Source organism: Salmo salar, unplaced genomic scaffold, assembly GCF_905237065.1.
Source record: "Salmo salar unplaced genomic scaffold, Ssal_v3.1, whole genome shotgun sequence".
NCBI lineage: Eukaryota > Metazoa > Chordata > Actinopteri > Salmoniformes > Salmonidae > Salmo > Salmo salar.
The window spans coordinates 391242-410333 of NW_025549383.1; the positions used below are offsets into that span (position 1 = coordinate 391242).

The following is a 19092-nucleotide window of genomic DNA, read 5'->3' on the forward strand; positions in this document are numbered from 1 at the left end:
GGGGAGTCAAGTACTATTCGAGGAAGCAGTTGTATTGTCGGAAGAAGGAGAAGAAGATGGAGGAGATGATGTGGTGGAAGGTGGAGAGACGGAGGAAGGAAGAAGGGAGAAGAAGGAAGACCAGAAGATTAACGAAATTGGGAGCAGCATGGATTCAGAAATAAGAAGATGGAGTTTTCAGGAGGAGGGGGGAGTGGACTGGGGGAAGCTCGGGGGACTCACAGGTTTTAGGGGAAAGCACAGCACAAACAAGTAACTCGGGGGTGAAGAAATGGAGAGGGTTTTAAGTTTAATGACAATAACAGAGACGGGTATGAACACGGGGAGCACAACGACGACAATATATGAGACGGAGATGAACACGGGGAGCACAACGAACATTCCAGAAACGGCGATGAACACGGGGAGCACAACGACGACTACACATGAGACGGAGATGAACATTCCAGAAACGGCGGAGAACACGGGGAGCACAACGGACGAGGGTGTAAAGAAGAAAAGTTGGCTGGATGAAATGGACTTGGAGGAGATATCGGACTCGGATGATGGGGAAAAGTTTGAAAGAATGAGAGGAGGATACAGGAAGAGGAAAGCAGCGGAGGGGGGGGGAGAGAAAGGGTGGAAGAGGAAAGAAACTGGATAAAAGGTAGAGGATAATGAAATTATATTTTATAATTTTATTATTTATTAGTATGGTAACAATAATGTCGATAAATGCGAATGGGTTGAGAACAATAGGAAAATTTAATAGAATAGTACACATAAAGAATTCTGATATTTTATGTATTCAAGAGACGCACTGGGATAATATGTGTGTTTTAGAAATTCAGAAAATATGGAGGGATTTTATTTATGTAAACAATGGTAGGGGGAATTCATGTGGGGTTGCAATTTTAATAAGGAAGGATGTAGTAGAAAATGTGAAGAAGATATATAATGATAATAATGGGAGGATTTTAATTTTAGATTTTGAATATATGAGTAGGGTTTTTAGGATTATAAATATTTATGCGCCGAATAATGAAACAGAGAGAAGGAATTTATTTTTAGAATTAGCGAAATGGTGCAAGGGAAACTGTATTTTAGTTGGGGATTTTAATGTAAAAATGGATAGACTAGATATGACAAGGGGAGCTATTTTTAGAAGTGACGTATCTAGGGGGGTTTTAAGGAAGATGATGGTTGAAAACAATTTAATTGATATATGGAGGGAGGAGAATCCGAATAAGAGAGAATTTTCTAGAAGGCAGGTGGTTTTAGGGGAATTGAAACAGACACGGATAGATTTGGTTTTAGTAAATGAAGGGTTAAGGAATTTTATGAAGGATATTAAATATATTTTTACAACTTTTAGTGATCATGCTGGGTTAACATTTTCGGTGGGGTTAGATAAGGAAAGGAAAGGGGGGAATATGGTGTATGAATGCAGGGTATCTAGGTGATGAGGAATACGGGAAACAACTTAAATCTTTGATAGAAGATGAAATGGAGGATAAGCAAAAGGGAATGATAAGTGCAAGTGGTGGGAAAATGTTAAGGAAAAAATAAAAGTTTTTAGTATTAGATATGCAAGGAAGAAGAGGAGTAGGATGATAAGAGCAGAAAATTATTTAAGAACAAAATTGAATGAAGAAATGAAGAAATGTGATAGTGATCCTGATTATACTATTGAAAGGTTTTTAGATTTAAAAGCAAAATTGAGCAAATGTGAAATAGAGAAGTGTAAGGGTGCAATTATTAGAAGTAGGGCAAAATATGTTTTAGAAGGGGAGAAATGTACCTCGTTTTTTCTTGGTTTAGAAAAAACTAAACAGACGAAATCATATATTAGTGAGATTGAAAATGTAAAGGGTGAAGTGGTAAATGATTATGTTGAAATATTAGAAACTGTACAGAATTTTTATAAGGATTTATTTAAGAAAGGGGAGGTGGATGAGGGGTGTGTAAAAGAGATTTTAAGTAGTGTGGATGTGCAAATTGGTGTTGAAGATAAGCAAATGTGTGATAGGAAGATAACAATGGATGAAGTGAAAGATGCAATTAAGGGTTTACAAATAAATAAAAGTCCTGGAGTAGATGGACTAATTGCAGAGTTTTATAAAATGTATGAAAGTATTTTAGCACCTATTTTATTAGAAGTATATCAATATATGGAAGACAATGATACTGTTTCAGATTCCATGGTGACAGGGCTGATATCGATTTTATATAAAAATAAGGGGAGCAAACTGAAACTAGAAAATTATAGGCCAATTAGTTTATTAAACTCAGATTATAAGATTTTAGCTAAGATACTGGCAAATAGGATGAAGATGGTTTTAAATGATATTATAGCACCTACACAAAATTATAGTGTGCCTGGAAGAGATATAGCAGATACCATAACTACACTTAGAGATGTGATAAATAAAATGAATAGTGACAAGATGGGGGGATTGTTTTAAGTATAGATTTTAATAAAGCTTTTGACAGGGTGGAACATGATTTTATGTTTAGGGTACTGGAAAAGTATGGGTTTGGAAATGGTATAATAAGATGGATAAAATTATTATATAGAAAGGCTAAAAGTAGGGTTAAATGTAATGGGGTTTTAACAGATTCTTTTATTCTTGAGAGGTCAGTGAGACAGGGGTGCCCTTTATCAGCTTTATTGTTTGTTTTATCGGTAGAACCCTTAGCGGCATACCTTAAAAAAGATCATTTTATAAATTGTGTAGAGACTCCGCAAGGAGGTTTTAGTTTAATTCATCAATATGCAGACGATACCACAATTACAGTCAGAGATGAGGGAAGTGTTAAAAGGGTGATGGAGTGTTTTAAAGTATATGAGAAAGCCTTAGGAGCTAAAGTGAATATGGAGAAGTCAGTAATAATGTATGTTGGGAAGAATAATGAGGGGACTTTTCCTTTTAAGGTGGTAAATGATTATTTTAAGGTGTTAGGTGTGTTTTTAGGGGTGAAGGAACAAGAAGCTAGGGATCTGACATGGAGTGGGGTTATAAATAAAGTTAGGAAGGTAGTAAATATGTGGAGGGGGAGGGCTTTGAAATTAAAAGGGAAAGTAATTGTTGTAAATTCCTTGCTGATGTCAATTTTTATTCATGTCATGAACGTTTTAGATGTACCAGAATGGGTTTTATCTGAAATGAATACGATTTTAGTTGATTTTTTATGGGATGGGAAAGGAGCGAAAATTTCTTTTAAAACATTGATTGCAGGATATGAGGAGGGGGGTTTGAAGTTGGTGGATTTAAATGTAAGGAAAAAAGCAATTAGAGTTAAAATGGTACGGAAATATTTATATGGTGAACTAGATTATGGATGGAAAAGATTTTTAAGGAGTATTTGCAGGAGGTTGGGAGGATGGGGGACAATGGTTTATTGATGTGCATGAAAAAAGAAATGTTAAGTGAATATACCATTGTTTTATAGAGAAGTGTTTGAAGCTTGGGGGGAGTTTTTACCAAATATTTATTATGAGTGTACCATTTTAGACAATATTTTAAATCAGCCAATTTTCTTAAATCCCAAGATACAATATAATAATAAGATGTTGTTTTGTAAATATTTTATGAGGGCTGGGATGAGACAGATTGGGGATATTTTATACGAGGTCATTCCAGGGTTTCTTACTGTACAAGCGATTTATGATAATGTTTGTGAAGTAGAAGATGAAATAAGTAAAACTACAATAGAAAATATGTATAAGAGAATTTTAGGGTGTATTCCTGAAGAATGGGTGCTTTTAATAAATACAGAGGTGGTTGAGAGAGCTAAGGGTTTACCGGTTTTATATTATGAAAGTAATGGGGAGAAACATGTTTTATCAGGTTTGAAAGTTAAAAAGATTTATGAAAAATGTATTTTAAGAGAGATAAAAGCTCCTGCTTCAGAAAAAGTGTGGTCTAGGGTATTTGTAAATATAGATGTAAAATCAATATGGAAGAATGTCAATGTCAAATATAATTCTATAGAATGTGAAGATAATGATTTTAAATTGAAACATAATAGGATTTTTACGAACGTGGTCTTACATCAAATAAATAGAGACATTAAAAGAGAATGTGATATTTGTGGTACAGAGGTGGAAAATTTTATGCACTTTTTTATTGAATGTAGTAGATTACAAGGGTTTCATGAGTTTATAAAGGGGCTTTTAGAACAACATTGGGGAGAAGATATTGTAAATGGGGTTGAGTGGAGGAGGTTGTTTCTATTTGGTATAAATGGAAAAAGCAAAGTTTTTAATATTAATTTGATGAATTTTGTTCTTAGCCATGCTAGATACGCTGTAAGACAAAGAAGGAATTTAGGACATTATGAAGGGAAAATTGTGAGTGTGGAGGTTTTATTTAAAAGTATTTTAGAGAAAGATATTGAACTAATATATAAATATGGAGGATGTAATTTTGAAAAACTGTTTGTGTGGGGGAGCACTTCTATCGAAATTGATCAAAATGGAAAACTTGCTTTTAATTATTAATTGGTTTTAGTGGATGATTGTGTTTTTTAATTGGTTTTATTTTCTTTTCTTTTTTGGTTTTGTAAAAGGATGAATTGTTCATCCTTTTTATTATTATTGTTTGAATATTGTAAATATTATGTGTTTTTTTCATAATAAAAGATAAAAAAAGGTACGCCCGATCTCGTCTGATCTCGGAAGCTAAGCAGGGTCGGGCCTGGTTAGTACTTGGATGGGAGACCGCCTGGGAATACCAGGTGCTGTAAGCATTTTGTCCACGAGGGTGTGCTCTTGCACTATTTCATCAGCAACACTGCCTTGTAGTAAGCATTTAATGATGAATTGACTAAATGTCTGTTTTATCAGACTCACTTTGACTATATATGTTGTAGCAAGAGATTGTTTCTCGCTTACGGCCATGTCAGCCTGGGTACGCCCGATCTCGTCTGATCTCGGAAGCTAAGCAGGGTCGGGACTGGTTAGTACTTGGATGGGAGACCGCCTGGGAATACCAGGTGCTGTAAGCATTTTGTCCACGAGGGTGTGCTCTTGCACTATTTCATCAGCAACACTGCCTTGTAGTAAGCATTTAATGATGAATTGACTAAATGTCTGTTTTATCAGACTCACTTTGACTATATATGTTGTAGCAAGAGATTGTTTCTCGCTCACGGCCATATCAGCCTGGGTACGCCCGATCTCGTCTGATCTCGGAAGCTAAGCAGGGTCGGGCCTGGTTAGTACTTGGATGGGAGACCGCCTGGGAATACCAGGTGCTGTAAGCATTTTGTCCACGAGGGTGTGCTCTTGCACTATTTCATCAGCAACACTGCCTTGTAGTAAGCATTTAATGATGAATTGACTAAATGCAGCTTCCTGCCTTTTTAATAGGATCAAATTTCCTTGTGTTTTCAATTAGCATCTGCCTTGTATTTATAAGACAAACAAGAATATTGTTGCTGAATGCAGCTTGTGTGTGCTTTGTGCTCCTTTGCCCTGTTCAAATGATGAAAGGAAATAAAGTTGGTATTTTATCCAACTACCTGTGCTAAAAAGTGATGGGAACAGTGTTTGTAATTTCTTCTACTTTTTCAGTGACACAAAGTTCAAGCTGCTTATCTAATTGGTGAAAATGCAATGTCTGTTTATCACACTCACTTTGAATATATATGTTGTAGCAAGAGATTGTTTCTCGCTTACGGCCATACCAGCCTGGGTACGCCCGATCTCGGAAGCTAAGCAGGGTCGGGCCTGGTTAGTACTTGGATGGGAGACCCCATGGGAATACCAGGTGCTGTAAGCATTTTGTCCACGTGGGTGTGCTCTTGCACTATTTCATCAGCAACACTGCCTTGTAGTAAGCATTTAATGATGAATTGACTAAATGCAGCTTCCTGCCTTTTTAATAGGATCAAATTTCCTTGTGTTTTCAATTAGCATCTGCCTTGTATTTATAAGACAAACAAGAATATTGTTGCTGAATGCAGCTTGTGTGTGCTTTGTGCTCCTTTGCCCTGTTCAAATGATGAAAGGAAGTAAAGTTGGTATTTTATCCAACTACCTGTGCTAAAAAGTGATGGGAACAGTGTTTGTAATTTCTTCTACTTTTTCAGTGACACAAAGTTCAAGCTGCTTATCTAATTGGTGAAAATGCAATGTCTGTTTATCACACTCACTTTGAATATATATGTTGTAGCAAGAGATTGTTTCTCGCTCACGGCCATACCAGCCTGGGTACGCCCGATCTCGTCTGATCTCGGAAGCTAAGCAGGGTCGGGCCTGGTTAGTACTTGGATGGGAGACCGCCTGGGAATACCAGGTGCTGTAAGCATTTTGTCCACGAGGGTGTGCTCTTGCACTATTTCATCAGCAACACTGCCTTGTAGTAAGCATTTAATGATGAATTGACTAAATGCAGCTTCCTGCCTTTTTAATAGGATCAAATTTCCTTGTGTTTTCAATTAGCATCTGCCTTGTATTTATAAGACAAACAAGAATATTGTTGCTGAATGCAGCTTGTGTGTGCTTTGTGCTCCTTTGCCCTGTTCAAATGATGAAAGGAAATAAAGTTGGTATTTTATCCAACTACCTGTGCTAAAAAGTGATGGGAACAGTGTTTGTAATTTCTTCTACTTTTTCAGTGACACAAAGTTCAAGCTGCTTATCTAATTGGTGAAAATGCAATGTCTGTTTATCACACTCACTTTGAATATATATGTTGTAGCAAGAGATTGTTTCTCGCTTAAGGCCATACCAGCCTGGGTACTCCCGATCTCGTCTGATCTCGGAAGCTAAGCAGGGTCGTGCCTGGTTAGTACTTGGATGGGAGACCGCCTGGGAATACCAGGTGCTGTAAGCATTTTGTCCACGAGGGTGTGCTCTTGCACTATTTCATCAGCAACACTGCCTTGTATTAAGCATTTAATGATGAATTGACTAAATGTATGTTTTATCAGACTCACTTTGACTATATATGTTGTAGCAAGAGATTGTTTCTCGCTTACGGCCATATCTGCCTGGGTACGCCCGATCTCGTCTGATCTCGGAAGCTAAGCAGGGTCGGGCCTGGTTAGTACTTGGATGGGAGACCGCCTGGGAATACCAGGTGCTGTAAGCATTTTGTCCACGAGGGTGTGCTCTTGCACTATTTCATCAGCAACACTGCCTTGTAGTAAGCATTTAATGATGAATTGACTAAATGTCTGTTTTATCAGACTCACTTTGACTATATATGTTGTAGCAAGAGATTGTTTCTCGCTCACGGCCATACCAGCCTGGGTACGCCCGATCTCGTCTGATCTCGGAAGCTAAGCAGGGTCGTGCCTGGTTAGTACTTGGATGGGAGACCGCCTGGGAATACCAGGTGCTGTAAGCATTTTGTCCACGAGGGTGTGCTCTTGCACTATTTCATCAGCAACACTGCCTTGTAGTAAGCATTTAATGATGAATTGACTAAATGCAGCTTCCTGCCTTTTTATAGGATCAAATTTCCTTGTGTTTTCAATTAGCATCTGCCTTGTATTTATAAGACAAACAAGAATATTGTTGCTGAATGCAGCTTGTGTGTGCTTTGTGCTCCTTTGCCCTGTTCAAATGATGAAAGGAAATAAAGTTGGTATTTTATCCAACTACCTGTGCTAAAAAGTGATGGGAACAGTGTTTGTAATTTCTTCTACTTTTTCAGTGACACAAAGTTCAAGCTGCTTATCTAATTGGTGAAAATGCAATGTCTGTTTATCACACTCACTTTGAATATATATGTTGTAGCAAGAGATTGTTTCTCGCTTACGGCCATACCATCCTGGGTACGCCCGATCTCGTCCGATCTCGGAAGCTAAGCAGGGTCGGGCCTGGTTAGTACTTGGATGGGAGACCGCCTGGGAATACCAGGTGCTGTAAGCATTTTGTCCACGAGGGTGTGCTCTTGCACTATTTCATCAGCAACACTGCCTTGTAGTAAGCATTTAATGATGAATTGACTAAATGCAGCTTCCTGCCTTTTTAATAGGATCAAATTTCCTTGTGTTTTCAATTAGCATCTGCCTTGTATTTATAAGACAAACAAGAATATTGTTGCTGAATGCAGCTTGTGTGTGCTTTGTGCTCCTTTGCCCTGTTCAAATGATGAAAGGAAATAAAGTTGGTATTTTATCCAACTACCTGTGCTAAAAAGTGATGGGAACAGTGTTTGTAATTTCTTCTACCTTTTCAGTGACACAAAGTTCAAGCTGCTTATCTAATTGGTGAAAATGCAATGTCTGTTTATCACACTCACTTTGAATATATATGTTGTAGCAAGAGATTGTGTCTCGCTTACGGCCATACCAGCCTGGGTTCGCCCGATCTCGTCTGATCTCGGAAGCTAAGCAGGGTCGGGCCTGGTTAGTACTTGGATGGGAGACCGCCTGGGAATACCAGGTGCTGTAAGCATTTTGTCCACGAGGGTGTGCTCTTGCACTATTTCATCAGCAACACTGCCTTGTAGTAAGCATTTAATGATGAATTGACTAAATGTCTGTTTTATCAGACTCACTTTGACTATATATGTTGTAGCAAGAGATTGTTTCTCGCTTACGGCCATACCAGCCTGGGTACGCCCGATCTCGTCTGATCTCGGAAGCTAAGCAGGGTCGTGCCTGGTTAGTACTTGGATGGGAGACCGCCTGGGAATACCAGGTGCTGTAAGCATTTTGTCCACGAGGGTGTGCTCTTGCACTATTTCATCAGCAACACTGCCTTGTAGTAAGCATTTAATGATGAATTGACTAAATGCAGCTTCCTGCCTTTTTAATAGGATCAAATTTCCTTGTGTTTTCAATTAGCATCTGCCTTGTATTTATAAGACAAACAAGAATATTGTTGCTGAATGCAGCTTGTGTGTGCTTTGTGCTCCTTTGCCCTGTTCAAATGATGAAAGGAAATAAAGTTGGTATTTTATCCAACTACCTGTGCTAAAAAGTGATGGGAACAGTGTTTGTAATTTCTTCTACTTTTTCAGTGACACAAAGTTCAAGCTGCTTATCTAATTGGTGAAAATGCAATGTCTGTTTATCACACTCACTTTGAATATATATGTTGTAGCAAGAGATTGTTTCTCGCTCACGGCCATACCAGCCTGGGTACGCCCGATCTCGTCTGATCTCGGAAGCTAAGCAGGGTCCGGCCTGGTTAGTACTTGGATGGGAGACCGCCTGGGAATACCAGGTGCTGTAAGCATTTTGTCCACGAGGGTGTGCTCTTGCACTATTTCATCAGCAACACTGCCTTGTAGTAAGCATTTAATGATGAATTGACTAAATGTCTGTTTTATCAGACTCACTTTGACTATATATGTTGTAGCAAGAGATTGTTTCTCGCTTACGGCCATACCAGCCTGGGTACGCCCGATCTCGTCTGATCTCGGAAGCTAAGCAGGGTCGTGCCTGGTTAGTACTTGGATGGGAGACCGCCTGGGAATACCAGGTGCTGTAAGCATTTTGTCCACGAGGGTGTGCTCTTGCACTATTTCATCAGCAACACTGCCTTGTAGTAAGCATTTAATGATGAATTGACTAAATGTCTGTTTTATCTGACTCACTTTGACTATATATGTTGTAGCAAGAGATTGTTTCTCGCTTACGGCCATACCAGCCTGGGTACGCCCGATCTCGTCTGATCTCGGAAGCTAAGCAGGGTCGTGCCTGGTTAGTACTTGGATGGGAGACCGCCTGGGAATACCAGGTGCTGTAAGCATTTTGTCCACGAGGGTGTGCTCTTGCACTATTTCATCAGCAACACTGCCTTGTAGTAAGCATTTAATGATGAATTGACTAAATGTCTGTTTTATCAGACTCACTTTGACTATATATGTTGTAGCAAGAGATTGTTTCTCGCTTACGGCCATATCAGCCTGGGTACGCCCGATCTCGTCTGATCTCGGAAGCTAAGCAGGGTCGGGCCTGGTTAGTACTTGGATGGGAGACCGCCTGGGAATACCAGGTGCTGTAAGCATTTTGTCCACGAGGGTGTGCTCTTGCACTATTTCATCAGCAACACTGCCTTGTAGTAAGCATTTAATGATGAATTGACTAAATGTCTGTTTTATCAGACTCACTTTGACTATATATGTTGTAGCAAGAGATTGTTTCTCGCCTACGGCCATACCAGCCTGGGTAAGCCCGATCTCGTCTGATCTCGGAAGCTAAGCAGGGTCGTGCCTGGTTAGTACTTGGATGGGAGACCGCCTGGGAATACCAGGTGCTGTAAGCATTTTGTCCACGAGGGTGTGCTCTTGCACTATTTCATCAGCAACACTGCCTTGTAGTAAGCATTTAATGATGAATTGACTAAATGTCTGTTTTATCAGACTCACTTTGACTATATATGTTGTAGCAAGAGATTGTTTCTCGCTTACGGCCATACCAGCCTGGGTACGCCCGATCTCGTCTGATCTCGGAAGCTAAGCAGGGTCGGGCCTGGTTAGTACTTGGATGGGAGACCGCCTGGGAATACCAGGTGCTGTAAGCATTTTGTCCACGAGGGTGTGCTCTTGCACTATTTCATCAGCAACACTGCCTTGTAGTAAGCATTTAATGATGAATTGACTAAATGTCTGTTTTATCAGACTCACTTTGACTATATATGTTGTAGCAAGAGATTGTTTCTCGCTCACGGCCATATCAGCCTGGGTACGCCCGATCTCGTCTGATCTCGGAAGCTAAGCAGGGTCGGGCCTGGTTAGTACTTGGATGGGAGACCGCCTGGGAATACCAGGTGCTGTAAGCATTTTGTCCACGAGGGTGTGCTCTTGCACTATTTCATCAGCAACACTGCCTTGTAGTAAGCATTTAATGATGAATTGACTAAATGTCTGTTTTATCAGACTCACTTTGACTATATATGTTGTAGCAAGAGATTGTTTCTCGCTTACGGCCATACCAGCCTGGGTAAGCCCGATCTCGTCTGATCTCGGAAGCTAAGCAGGGTCGTGCCTGGTTAGTACTTGGATGGGAGACCGCCTGGGAATACCAGGTGCTGTAAGCATTTTGTCCACGAGGGTGTGCTCTTGCACTATTTCATCAGCAACACTGCCTTGTAGTAAGCATTTAATGATGAATTGACTAAATGTCTGTTTTATCAGACTCACTTTGACTATATATGTTGTAGCAAGAGATTGTTTCTCGCTTACGGCCATACCAGCCTGGGTACGCCCGATCTCGTCTGATCTCGGAAGCTAAGCAGGGTCGGGCCTGGTTAGTACTTGGATGGGAGACCGCCTGGGAATACCAGGTGCTGTAAGCATTTTGTCCACGAGGGTGTGCTCTTGCACTATTTCATCAGCAACACTGCCTTGTAGTAAGCATTTAATGATGAATTGACTAAATGCAGCTTCCTGCCTTTTTAATAGGATCAAATTTCCTTGTGTTTTCAATTAGCATCTGCCTTGTATTTATAAGACAAACAAGAATATTGTTGCTGAATGCAGCTTGTGTGTGCTTTGTGCTCCTTTGCCCTGTTCAAATGATGAAAGGAAATAAAGTTGGTATTTTATCCAACTACCTGTGCTAAAAAGTGATGGGAACAGTGTTTGTAATTTCTTCTACTTTTTCAGTGACACAAAGTTCAAGCTGCTTATCTAATTGGTGAAAATGCAATGTCTGTTTATCACACTCACTTTGAATATATATGTTGTAGCAAGAGATTGTTTCTCGCTTACGGCCATACCAGCCTGGGTACGCCCGATCTCGTCTGATCTCGGAAGCTAAGCAGGGTCCGGCCTGGTTAGTACTTGGATGGGAGACCGCCTGGGAATACCAGGTGCTGTAAGCATTTTGTCCACGAGGGTGTGCTCTTGCACTATTTCATCAGCAACACTGCCTTGTAGTAAGCATTTAATGATGAATTGACTAAATGTCTGTTTTATCAGACTCACTTTGACTATATATGTTGTAGCAAGAGATTGTTTCTCGCTTACGGCCATACCAGCCTGGGTACGCCCGATCTCGTCTGATCTCGGAAGCTAAGCAGGGTCGTGCCTGGTTAGTACTTGGATGGGAGACCGCCTGGGAATACCAGGTGCTGTAAGCATTTTGTCCACGAGGGTGTGCTCTTGCACTATTTCATCAGCAACACTGCCTTGTAGTAAGCATTTAATGATGAATTGACTAAATGTCTGTTTTATCTGACTCACTTTGACTATATATGTTGTAGCAAGAGATTGTTTCTCGCTTACGGCCATACCAGCCTGGGTACGCCCGATCTCGTCTGATCTCGGAAGCTAAGCAGGGTCGTGCCTGGTTAGTACTTGGATGGGAGACCGCCTGGGAATACCAGGTGCTGTAAGCATTTTGTCCACGAGGGTGTGCTCTTGCACTATTTCATCAGCAACACTGCCTTGTAGTAAGCATTTAATGATGAATTGACTAAATGTCTGTTTTATCAGACTCACTTTGACTATATATGTTGTAGCAAGAGATTGTTTCTCGCTTACGGCCATATCAGCCTGGGTACGCCCGATCTCGTCTGATCTCGGAAGCTAAGCAGGGTCGGGCCTGGTTAGTACTTGGATGGGAGACCGCCTGGGAATACCAGGTGCTGTAAGCATTTTGTCCACGAGGGTGTGCTCTTGCACTATTTCATCAGCAACACTGCCTTGTAGTAAGCATTTAATGATGAATTGACTAAATGTCTGTTTTATCAGACTCACTTTGACTATATATGTTGTAGCAAGAGATTGTTTCTCGCTCACGGCCATACCAGCCTGGGTAAGCCCGATCTCGTCTGATCTCGGAAGCTAAGCAGGGTCGTGCCTGGTTAGTACTTGGATGGGAGACCGCCTGGGAATACCAGGTGCTGTAAGCATTTTGTCCACGAGGGTGTGCTCTTGCACTATTTCATCAGCAACACTGCCTTGTAGTAAGCATTTAATGATGAATTGACTAAATGTCTGTTTTATCAGACTCACTTTGACTATATATGTTGTAGCAAGAGATTGTTTCTCGCTTACGGCCATACCAGCCTGGGTACGCCCGATCTCGTCTGATCTCGGAAGCTAAGCAGGGTCGGGCCTGGTTAGTACTTGGATGGGAGACCGCCTGGGAATACCAGGTGCTGTAAGCATTTTGTCCACGAGGGTGTGCTCTTGCACTATTTCATCAGCAACACTGCCTTGTAGTAAGCATTTAATGATGAATTGACTAAATGCAGCTTCCTGCCTTTTTAATAGGATCAAATTTCCTTGTGTTTTCAATTAGCATCTGCCTTGTATTTATAAGACAAACAAGAATATTGTTGCTGAATGCAGCTTGTGTGTGCTTTGTGCTCCTTTGCCCTGTTCAAATGATGAAAGGAAATAAAGTTGGTATTTTATCCAACTACCTGTGCTAAAAAGTGATGGGAACAGTGTTTGTAATTTCTTCTACTTTTTCAGTGACACAAAGTTCAAGCTGCTTATCTAATTGGTGAAAATGCAATGTCTGTTTATCACACTCACTTTGAATATATATGTTGTAGCAAGAGATTGTTTCTCGCTTACGGCCATACCAGCCTGGGTACTCCCGATCTCGTCTGATCTCGGAAGCTAAGCAGGGTCGGGCCTGGTTAGTACTTGGATGGGAGTCCGCCTGGGAATACCAGGTGCTGTAAGCATTTTGTCCACGAGGGTGTGCTCTTGCACTATTTCATCAGCAACACTGCCTTGTAGTAAGCATTTAATGATGAATTGACTAAATGCAGCTTCCTGCCTTTTTAATAGGATCAAATTTCCTTGTGTTTTCAATTAGCATCTGCCTTGTATTTATAAGACAAACAAGAATATTGTTGCTGAATGCAGCTTGTGTGTGCTTTGTGCTCCTTTGCCCTGTTCAAATGATGAAAGGAAATAAAGTTGGTATTTTATCCAACTACCTGTGCTAAAAAGTGATGGGAACAGTGTTTGTAATTTCTTCTACTTTTTCAGTGACACAAAGTTCAAGCTGCTTATCTAATTGGTGAAAATGCAATGTCTGTTTATCACACTCACTTTGAATATATATGTTGTAGCAAGAGATTGTGTCTCGCTTACGGCCATACCAGCCTGGGTTCGCCCGATCTCGTCTGATCTCGGAAGCTAAGCAGGGTCGGGCCTGGTTAGTACTTGGATGGGAGACCGCCTGGGAATACCAGGTGCTGTAAGCATTTTGTCCACGAGGGTGTGCTCTTGCACTATTTCATCAGCAACACTGGCTTGTAGTAAGCATTTAATGATGAATTGACTAAATGTCTGTTTTATCTGACTCACTTTGACTATATATGTTGTAGCAAGAGATTGTTTCTCGCTCACGGCCATACCAGCCTGGGTACGCCCGATCTCGTCTGATCTCGGAAGCTAAGCAGGGTCGTGCCTGGTTAGTACTTGGATGGGAGACCGCCTGGGAATACCAGGTGCTGTAAGCATTTTGTCCACGAGGGTGTGCTCTTGCACTATTTCATCAGCAACACTGCCTTGTAGTAAGCATTTAATGATGAATTGACTAAATGCAGCTTCCTGCCTTTTTAATAGGATCAAATTTCCTTGTGTTTTCAATTAGCATCTGCCTTGTATTTATAAGACAAACAAGAATATTGTTGCTGAATGCAGCTTGTGTGTGCTTTGTGCTCCTTTGCCCTGTTCAAATGATGAAAGGAAATAAAGTTGGTATTTTATCCAACTACCTGTGCTAAAAAGTGATGGGAACAGTGTTTGTAATTTCTTCTACTTTTTCAGTGACACAAAGTTCAAGCTGCTTATCTAATTGGTGAAAATGCAATGTCTGTTTATCACACTCACTTTGAATATATATGTTGTAGCAAGAGATTGTTTCTCGCTTACGGCCATACCAGCCTGGGTACACACGATCTAGGCTGATCTCGGAAGCTAAGCAGGGTCCGGCCTGGTTAGTACTTGGATGGGAGACCGCCTGGGAATACCAGGTGCTGTAAGCATTTTGTCCACGAGGGTGTGCTCTTGCACTATTTCATCAGCAACACTGCCTTGTAGTAAGCATTTAATGATGAATTGACTAAATGTCTGTTTTATCAGACTCACTTTGACTATATATGTTGTAGCAAGAGATTGTTTCTCGCTCACGGCCATACCAGCCTGGGTACGCCCGATCTCGTCTGATCTCGGAAGCTAAGCAGGGTCGTGCCTGGTTAGTACTTGGATGGGAGACCGCCTGGGAATACCAGGTGCTGTAAGCATTTTGTCCACGAGGGTGTGCTCTTGCACTATTTCATCAGCAACACTGCCTTGTAGTAAGCATTTAATGATGAATTGACTAAATGTCTGTTTTATCTGACTCACTTTGACTATATATGTTGTAGCAAGAGATTGTTTCTCGCCACGGCCATACCAGCCTGGGTACGCCCGATCTCGTCTGATCTCGGAAGCTAAGCAGGGTCGTGCCTGGTTAGTACTTGGATGGGAGACCGCCTGGGAATACCAGGTGCTGTAAGCATTTTGTCCACGAGGGTGTGCTCTTGCACTATTTCATCAGCAACACTGCCTTGTAGTAAGCATTTAATGATGAATTGACTAAATGTCTGTTTTATCAGACTCACTTTGACTATATATGTTGTAGCAAGAGATTGTTTCTCGCTTACGGCCATATCAGCCTGGGTACGCCCGATCTCGTCTGATCTCGGAAGCTAAGCAGGGTCGGGCCTGGTTAGTACTTGGATGGGAGACCGCCTGGGAATACCAGGTGCTGTAAGCATTTTGTCCACGAGGGTGTGCTCTTGCACTATTTCATCAGCAACACTGCCTTGTAGTAAGCATTTAATGATGAATTGACTAAATGTCTGTTTTATCAGACTCACTTTGACTATATATGTTGTAGCAAGAGATTGTTTCTCGCTTACGGCCATACCAGCCTGGGTAAGCCCGATCTCGTCTGATCTCGGAAGCTAAGCAGGGTCGTGCCTGGTTAGTACTTGGATGGGAGACCGCCTGGGAATACCAGGTGCTGTAAGCATTTTGTCCACGAGGGTGTGCTCTTGCACTATTTCATCAGCAACACTGCCTTGTAGTAAGCATTTAATGATGAATTGACTAAATGCAGCTTCCTGCCTTTTTAATAGGATCAAATTTCCTTGTGTTTTCAATTAGCATCTGCCTTGTATTTATAAGACAAACAAGAATATTGTTGCTGAATGCAGCTTGTGTGTGCTTTGTGCTCCTTTGCCCTGTTCAAATGATGAAAGGAAATAAAGTTGGTATTTTATCCAACTACCTGTGCTAAAAAGTGATGGGAACAGTGTTTGTAATTTCTTCTACTTTTTCAGTGACACAAAGTTCAAGCTGCTTATCTAATTGGTGAAAATGCAATGTCTGTTTATCACACTCACTTTGAATATATATGTTGTAGCAAGAGATTGTTTCTCGCTCACGGCCATACCAGCCTGGGTACGCCCGATCTCGTCTGATCTCGGAAGCTAAGCAGGGTCCGGCCTGGTTAGTACTTGGATGGGAGACCGCCTGGGAATACCAGGTGCTGTAAGCATTTTGTCCACGAGGGTGTGCTCTTGCACTATTTCATCAGCAACACTGCCTTGTAGTAAGCATTTAATGATGAATTGACTAAATGTCTGTTTTATCTGACTCACTTTGACTATATATGTTGTAGCAAGAGATTGTTTCTCGCTTACGGCCATACCGCCTGGGTACGCCCGATCTCGTCTGATCTCGGAAGCTAAGCAGGGTCGTGCCTGGTTAGTACTTGGATGGGAGACCGCCTGGGAATACCAGGTGCTGTAAGCATTTTGTCCACGAGGGTGTGCTCTTGCACTATTTCATCAGCAACACTGCCTTGTAGTAAGCATTTAATGATGAATTGACTAAATGTCTGTTTTATCAGACTCACTTTGACTATATATGTTGTAGCAAGAGATTGTTTCTCGCTTACGGCCATACCAGCCTGGGTACGCCCGATCTCGTCTGATCTCGGAAGCTAAGCAGGGTCGTGCCTGGTTAGTACTTGGATGGGAGACCGCCTGGGAATACCAGGTGCTGTAAGCATTTTGTCCACGAGGGTGTGCTCTTGCACTATTTCATCAGCAACACTGCCTTGTAGTAAGCATTTAATGATGAATTGACTAAATGTCTGTTTTATCAGACTCACTTTGACTATATATGTTGTAGCAAGAGATTGTTTCTCGCTTACGGCCATACCAGCCTGGGTACGCCCGATCTCGTCTGATCTCGGAAGCTAAGCAGGGTCGGGCCTGGTTAGTACTTGGATGGGAGACCGCCTGGGAATACCAGGTGCTGTAAGCATTTTGTCCACGAGGGTGTGCTCTTGCACTATTTCATCAGCAACACTGCCTTGTAGTAAGCATTTAATGATGAATTGACTAAATGCAGCTTCCTGCCTTTTTAATAGGATCAAATTTCCTTGTGTTTTCAATTAGCATCTGCCTTGTATTTATAAGACAAACAAGAATATTGTTGCTGAATGCAGCTTGTGTGTGCTTTGTGCTCCTTTGCCCTGTTCAAATGATGAAAGGAAATAAAGTTGGTATTTTATCCAACTACCTGTGCTAAAAAGTGATGGGAACAGTGTTTGTAATTTCTTCTACTTTTTCAGTGACACAAAGTTCAAGCTGCTTATAATTGGTGAAAATGCAATGTCTGTTTATCACACTCACTTTGAATATATATGTTGTAGCAAGAGATTGTTTCTCGCTCACGGCCATACCAGCCTGGGTACGCCCGATCTCGTCTGATCTCGGAAGCTAAGCAGGGTCGGGCCTGGTTAGTACTTGGATGGGAGACCGCCTGGGAATACCAGGTGCTGTAAGCATTTTGTCCACGAGGGTGTGCTCTTGCACTATTTCATCAGCAACACTGCCTTGTAGTAAGCATTTAATGATGAATTGACTAAATGCAGCTTCCTGCCTTTTTAATAGGATCAAATTTCCTTGTGTTTTCAATTAGCATCTGCCTTGTATTTATAAGACAAACAAGAATATTGTTGCTGAATGCAGCTTGTGTGTGCTTTGTGCTCCTTTGCCCTGTTCAAATGATGAAAGGAAATAAAGTTTGTATTTTATCCAACTACCTGTGCTAAAAAGTGATGGGAACAGTGTTTGTAATTTCTTCTACTTTTTCAGTGACACAAAGTTCAAGCTGCTTATCTAATTGGTGAAAATGCAATGTCTGTTTATCACACTCACTTTGAATATATATGTTGTAGCAAGAGATTGTGTCTCGCTTACGGCCATACCAGCCTGGGTTCGCCCGATCTCGTCTGATCTCGGAAGCTAAGCAGGGTCGGGCCTGGTTAGTACTTGGATGGGAGACCGCCTGGGAATACCAGGTGCTGTAAGCATTTTGTCCACGAGGGTGTGCTCTTGCACTATTTCATCAGCAACACTGCCTTGTAGTAAGCATTTAATGATGAATTGACTAAATGTCTGTTTTATCTGACTCACTTTGACTATATATGTTGTAGCAAGAGATTGTTTCTCGCTTACGGCCATACCAGCCTGGGTACGCCCGATCTCGTCTGATCTCGGAAGCTAAGCAGGGTCGTGCCTGGTTAGTACTTGGATGGGAGACCGCCTGGGAATACCAGGTGCTGTAAGCATTTTGTCCACGAGGGTGTGCTCTTGCACTATTTCATCAGCAACACTGCCTTGTAGTAAGCATTTAATGATGAATTGACTAAATGCAGCTTCCTGCCTTTTTAATAGGATCAAATTTCCTTGTGTTTTCAATTAGCATCTGCCTTGTATTTATAAGACAAACAAGAATATTGTTGCTGAATGCAGCTTGTGTGTGCTTTGTGCTCCTTTGCCCTGTTCAAATGATGAAAGGAAATAAAGTTGGTATTTTATCCAACTACCTGTGCTAAAAAGTGATGGGAACAGTGTTTGTAATTTCTTCTACTTTTTCAGTGACACAAAGTTCAAGCTGCTTATCTAATTGGTGAAAATGCAATGTCTGTTTATCACACTCACTTTGAATATATATGTTGTAGCAAGAGATTGTTTCTCGCTACGGCCATACCAGCCTGGGTACGCCCGATCTCGTCTGATCTCGGAAGCTAAGCAGGGTCGGGCCTGGTTAGTACTTGGATGGGAGACCGCCTGGGAATACCAGGTGCTGTAAGCATTTTGTCCACGAGGGTGTG

The 19092-nt window shown here is 41.4% G+C and overlaps 36 non-coding genes and 5 pseudogenes across 36 annotated transcripts; all 41 read left to right on the top strand.

Annotated features, from left to right (window-relative positions):
- The first annotated feature begins 4870 nt into the window (after positions 1–4870).
- Positions 4871–4989, top strand: LOC123737286 (5S ribosomal RNA). Its single transcript, XR_006766824.1, has one exon. It is a non-coding gene; the product is annotated as a 5S ribosomal RNA (ribosomal RNA).
- Positions 4990–5128: 139 nt separating this feature from the next.
- On the top strand, positions 5129–5247 carry LOC123737068 (5S ribosomal RNA). Its single transcript, XR_006766608.1, has one exon. It is a non-coding gene; the product is annotated as a 5S ribosomal RNA (ribosomal RNA).
- A 409-nt stretch (positions 5248–5656) lies between these two features.
- On the top strand, positions 5657–5765 carry LOC123737412 (uncharacterized; annotated as a pseudogene).
- Positions 5766–6174: 409 nt separating this feature from the next.
- On the top strand, positions 6175–6293 carry LOC123737799 (5S ribosomal RNA). Its single transcript, XR_006767097.1, has one exon. It is a non-coding gene; the product is annotated as a 5S ribosomal RNA (ribosomal RNA).
- A 409-nt stretch (positions 6294–6702) lies between these two features.
- On the top strand, positions 6703–6821 carry LOC123737281 (5S ribosomal RNA). The gene has a single exon (XR_006766819.1). It is a non-coding gene; the product is annotated as a 5S ribosomal RNA (ribosomal RNA).
- Positions 6822–6960: 139 nt separating this feature from the next.
- On the top strand, positions 6961–7079 carry LOC123737836 (5S ribosomal RNA). Its single transcript, XR_006767134.1, has one exon. It is a non-coding gene; the product is annotated as a 5S ribosomal RNA (ribosomal RNA).
- Positions 7080–7218: 139 nt separating this feature from the next.
- On the top strand, positions 7219–7337 carry LOC123737201 (5S ribosomal RNA). Its single transcript, XR_006766740.1, has one exon. It is a non-coding gene; the product is annotated as a 5S ribosomal RNA (ribosomal RNA).
- A 408-nt stretch (positions 7338–7745) lies between these two features.
- On the top strand, positions 7746–7864 carry LOC123737057 (5S ribosomal RNA). Its single transcript, XR_006766597.1, has one exon. It is a non-coding gene; the product is annotated as a 5S ribosomal RNA (ribosomal RNA).
- Positions 7865–8273: 409 nt separating this feature from the next.
- LOC123737604 (5S ribosomal RNA) lies at positions 8274–8392 on the top strand. The gene has a single exon (XR_006766905.1). It is a non-coding gene; the product is annotated as a 5S ribosomal RNA (ribosomal RNA).
- Positions 8393–8531: 139 nt separating this feature from the next.
- Positions 8532–8650, top strand: LOC123737949 (5S ribosomal RNA). The gene has a single exon (XR_006767246.1). It is a non-coding gene; the product is annotated as a 5S ribosomal RNA (ribosomal RNA).
- A 409-nt stretch (positions 8651–9059) lies between these two features.
- Positions 9060–9178, top strand: LOC123737249 (5S ribosomal RNA). Its single transcript, XR_006766787.1, has one exon. It is a non-coding gene; the product is annotated as a 5S ribosomal RNA (ribosomal RNA).
- Positions 9179–9317: 139 nt separating this feature from the next.
- On the top strand, positions 9318–9436 carry LOC123737950 (5S ribosomal RNA). The gene has a single exon (XR_006767247.1). It is a non-coding gene; the product is annotated as a 5S ribosomal RNA (ribosomal RNA).
- Positions 9437–9575: 139 nt separating this feature from the next.
- LOC123737951 (5S ribosomal RNA) lies at positions 9576–9694 on the top strand. Its single transcript, XR_006767248.1, has one exon. It is a non-coding gene; the product is annotated as a 5S ribosomal RNA (ribosomal RNA).
- A 139-nt stretch (positions 9695–9833) lies between these two features.
- On the top strand, positions 9834–9952 carry LOC123737716 (5S ribosomal RNA). The gene has a single exon (XR_006767014.1). It is a non-coding gene; the product is annotated as a 5S ribosomal RNA (ribosomal RNA).
- A 139-nt stretch (positions 9953–10091) lies between these two features.
- Positions 10092–10210, top strand: LOC123737347 (uncharacterized; annotated as a pseudogene).
- A 139-nt stretch (positions 10211–10349) lies between these two features.
- Positions 10350–10468, top strand: LOC123737343 (5S ribosomal RNA). The gene has a single exon (XR_006766841.1). It is a non-coding gene; the product is annotated as a 5S ribosomal RNA (ribosomal RNA).
- Positions 10469–10607: 139 nt separating this feature from the next.
- On the top strand, positions 10608–10726 carry LOC123737069 (5S ribosomal RNA). Its single transcript, XR_006766609.1, has one exon. It is a non-coding gene; the product is annotated as a 5S ribosomal RNA (ribosomal RNA).
- A 139-nt stretch (positions 10727–10865) lies between these two features.
- Positions 10866–10984, top strand: LOC123737242 (5S ribosomal RNA). Its single transcript, XR_006766780.1, has one exon. It is a non-coding gene; the product is annotated as a 5S ribosomal RNA (ribosomal RNA).
- A 139-nt stretch (positions 10985–11123) lies between these two features.
- LOC123737354 (5S ribosomal RNA) lies at positions 11124–11242 on the top strand. The gene has a single exon (XR_006766842.1). It is a non-coding gene; the product is annotated as a 5S ribosomal RNA (ribosomal RNA).
- A 409-nt stretch (positions 11243–11651) lies between these two features.
- On the top strand, positions 11652–11770 carry LOC123737058 (5S ribosomal RNA). The gene has a single exon (XR_006766598.1). It is a non-coding gene; the product is annotated as a 5S ribosomal RNA (ribosomal RNA).
- A 139-nt stretch (positions 11771–11909) lies between these two features.
- Positions 11910–12028, top strand: LOC123737952 (5S ribosomal RNA). Its single transcript, XR_006767249.1, has one exon. It is a non-coding gene; the product is annotated as a 5S ribosomal RNA (ribosomal RNA).
- A 139-nt stretch (positions 12029–12167) lies between these two features.
- LOC123737954 (5S ribosomal RNA) lies at positions 12168–12286 on the top strand. Its single transcript, XR_006767251.1, has one exon. It is a non-coding gene; the product is annotated as a 5S ribosomal RNA (ribosomal RNA).
- A 139-nt stretch (positions 12287–12425) lies between these two features.
- Positions 12426–12544, top strand: LOC123737717 (5S ribosomal RNA). The gene has a single exon (XR_006767015.1). It is a non-coding gene; the product is annotated as a 5S ribosomal RNA (ribosomal RNA).
- Positions 12545–12683: 139 nt separating this feature from the next.
- Positions 12684–12802, top strand: LOC123737349 (uncharacterized; annotated as a pseudogene).
- Positions 12803–12941: 139 nt separating this feature from the next.
- On the top strand, positions 12942–13060 carry LOC123737365 (5S ribosomal RNA). Its single transcript, XR_006766843.1, has one exon. It is a non-coding gene; the product is annotated as a 5S ribosomal RNA (ribosomal RNA).
- Positions 13061–13469: 409 nt separating this feature from the next.
- LOC123737648 (5S ribosomal RNA) lies at positions 13470–13588 on the top strand. Its single transcript, XR_006766947.1, has one exon. It is a non-coding gene; the product is annotated as a 5S ribosomal RNA (ribosomal RNA).
- Positions 13589–13997: 409 nt separating this feature from the next.
- Positions 13998–14116, top strand: LOC123737606 (5S ribosomal RNA). The gene has a single exon (XR_006766907.1). It is a non-coding gene; the product is annotated as a 5S ribosomal RNA (ribosomal RNA).
- A 139-nt stretch (positions 14117–14255) lies between these two features.
- Positions 14256–14374, top strand: LOC123737202 (5S ribosomal RNA). The gene has a single exon (XR_006766741.1). It is a non-coding gene; the product is annotated as a 5S ribosomal RNA (ribosomal RNA).
- A 409-nt stretch (positions 14375–14783) lies between these two features.
- LOC123737455 (uncharacterized) lies at positions 14784–14902 on the top strand (annotated as a pseudogene).
- Positions 14903–15041: 139 nt separating this feature from the next.
- LOC123737203 (5S ribosomal RNA) lies at positions 15042–15160 on the top strand. Its single transcript, XR_006766742.1, has one exon. It is a non-coding gene; the product is annotated as a 5S ribosomal RNA (ribosomal RNA).
- Positions 15161–15299: 139 nt separating this feature from the next.
- Positions 15300–15417, top strand: LOC123737459 (uncharacterized; annotated as a pseudogene).
- A 139-nt stretch (positions 15418–15556) lies between these two features.
- Positions 15557–15675, top strand: LOC123737718 (5S ribosomal RNA). The gene has a single exon (XR_006767016.1). It is a non-coding gene; the product is annotated as a 5S ribosomal RNA (ribosomal RNA).
- Positions 15676–15814: 139 nt separating this feature from the next.
- LOC123737244 (5S ribosomal RNA) lies at positions 15815–15933 on the top strand. Its single transcript, XR_006766782.1, has one exon. It is a non-coding gene; the product is annotated as a 5S ribosomal RNA (ribosomal RNA).
- Positions 15934–16342: 409 nt separating this feature from the next.
- LOC123737250 (5S ribosomal RNA) lies at positions 16343–16461 on the top strand. Its single transcript, XR_006766788.1, has one exon. It is a non-coding gene; the product is annotated as a 5S ribosomal RNA (ribosomal RNA).
- Positions 16462–16600: 139 nt separating this feature from the next.
- Positions 16601–16718, top strand: LOC123737218 (5S ribosomal RNA). The gene has a single exon (XR_006766757.1). It is a non-coding gene; the product is annotated as a 5S ribosomal RNA (ribosomal RNA).
- Positions 16719–16857: 139 nt separating this feature from the next.
- On the top strand, positions 16858–16976 carry LOC123737955 (5S ribosomal RNA). The gene has a single exon (XR_006767252.1). It is a non-coding gene; the product is annotated as a 5S ribosomal RNA (ribosomal RNA).
- Positions 16977–17115: 139 nt separating this feature from the next.
- On the top strand, positions 17116–17234 carry LOC123737376 (5S ribosomal RNA). The gene has a single exon (XR_006766844.1). It is a non-coding gene; the product is annotated as a 5S ribosomal RNA (ribosomal RNA).
- A 407-nt stretch (positions 17235–17641) lies between these two features.
- On the top strand, positions 17642–17760 carry LOC123737800 (5S ribosomal RNA). Its single transcript, XR_006767098.1, has one exon. It is a non-coding gene; the product is annotated as a 5S ribosomal RNA (ribosomal RNA).
- Positions 17761–18169: 409 nt separating this feature from the next.
- LOC123737607 (5S ribosomal RNA) lies at positions 18170–18288 on the top strand. The gene has a single exon (XR_006766908.1). It is a non-coding gene; the product is annotated as a 5S ribosomal RNA (ribosomal RNA).
- Positions 18289–18427: 139 nt separating this feature from the next.
- On the top strand, positions 18428–18546 carry LOC123737956 (5S ribosomal RNA). The gene has a single exon (XR_006767253.1). It is a non-coding gene; the product is annotated as a 5S ribosomal RNA (ribosomal RNA).
- A 409-nt stretch (positions 18547–18955) lies between these two features.
- LOC123737217 (5S ribosomal RNA) lies at positions 18956–19073 on the top strand. Its single transcript, XR_006766756.1, has one exon. It is a non-coding gene; the product is annotated as a 5S ribosomal RNA (ribosomal RNA).
- Positions 19074–19092: the final 19 nt, after the last annotated feature.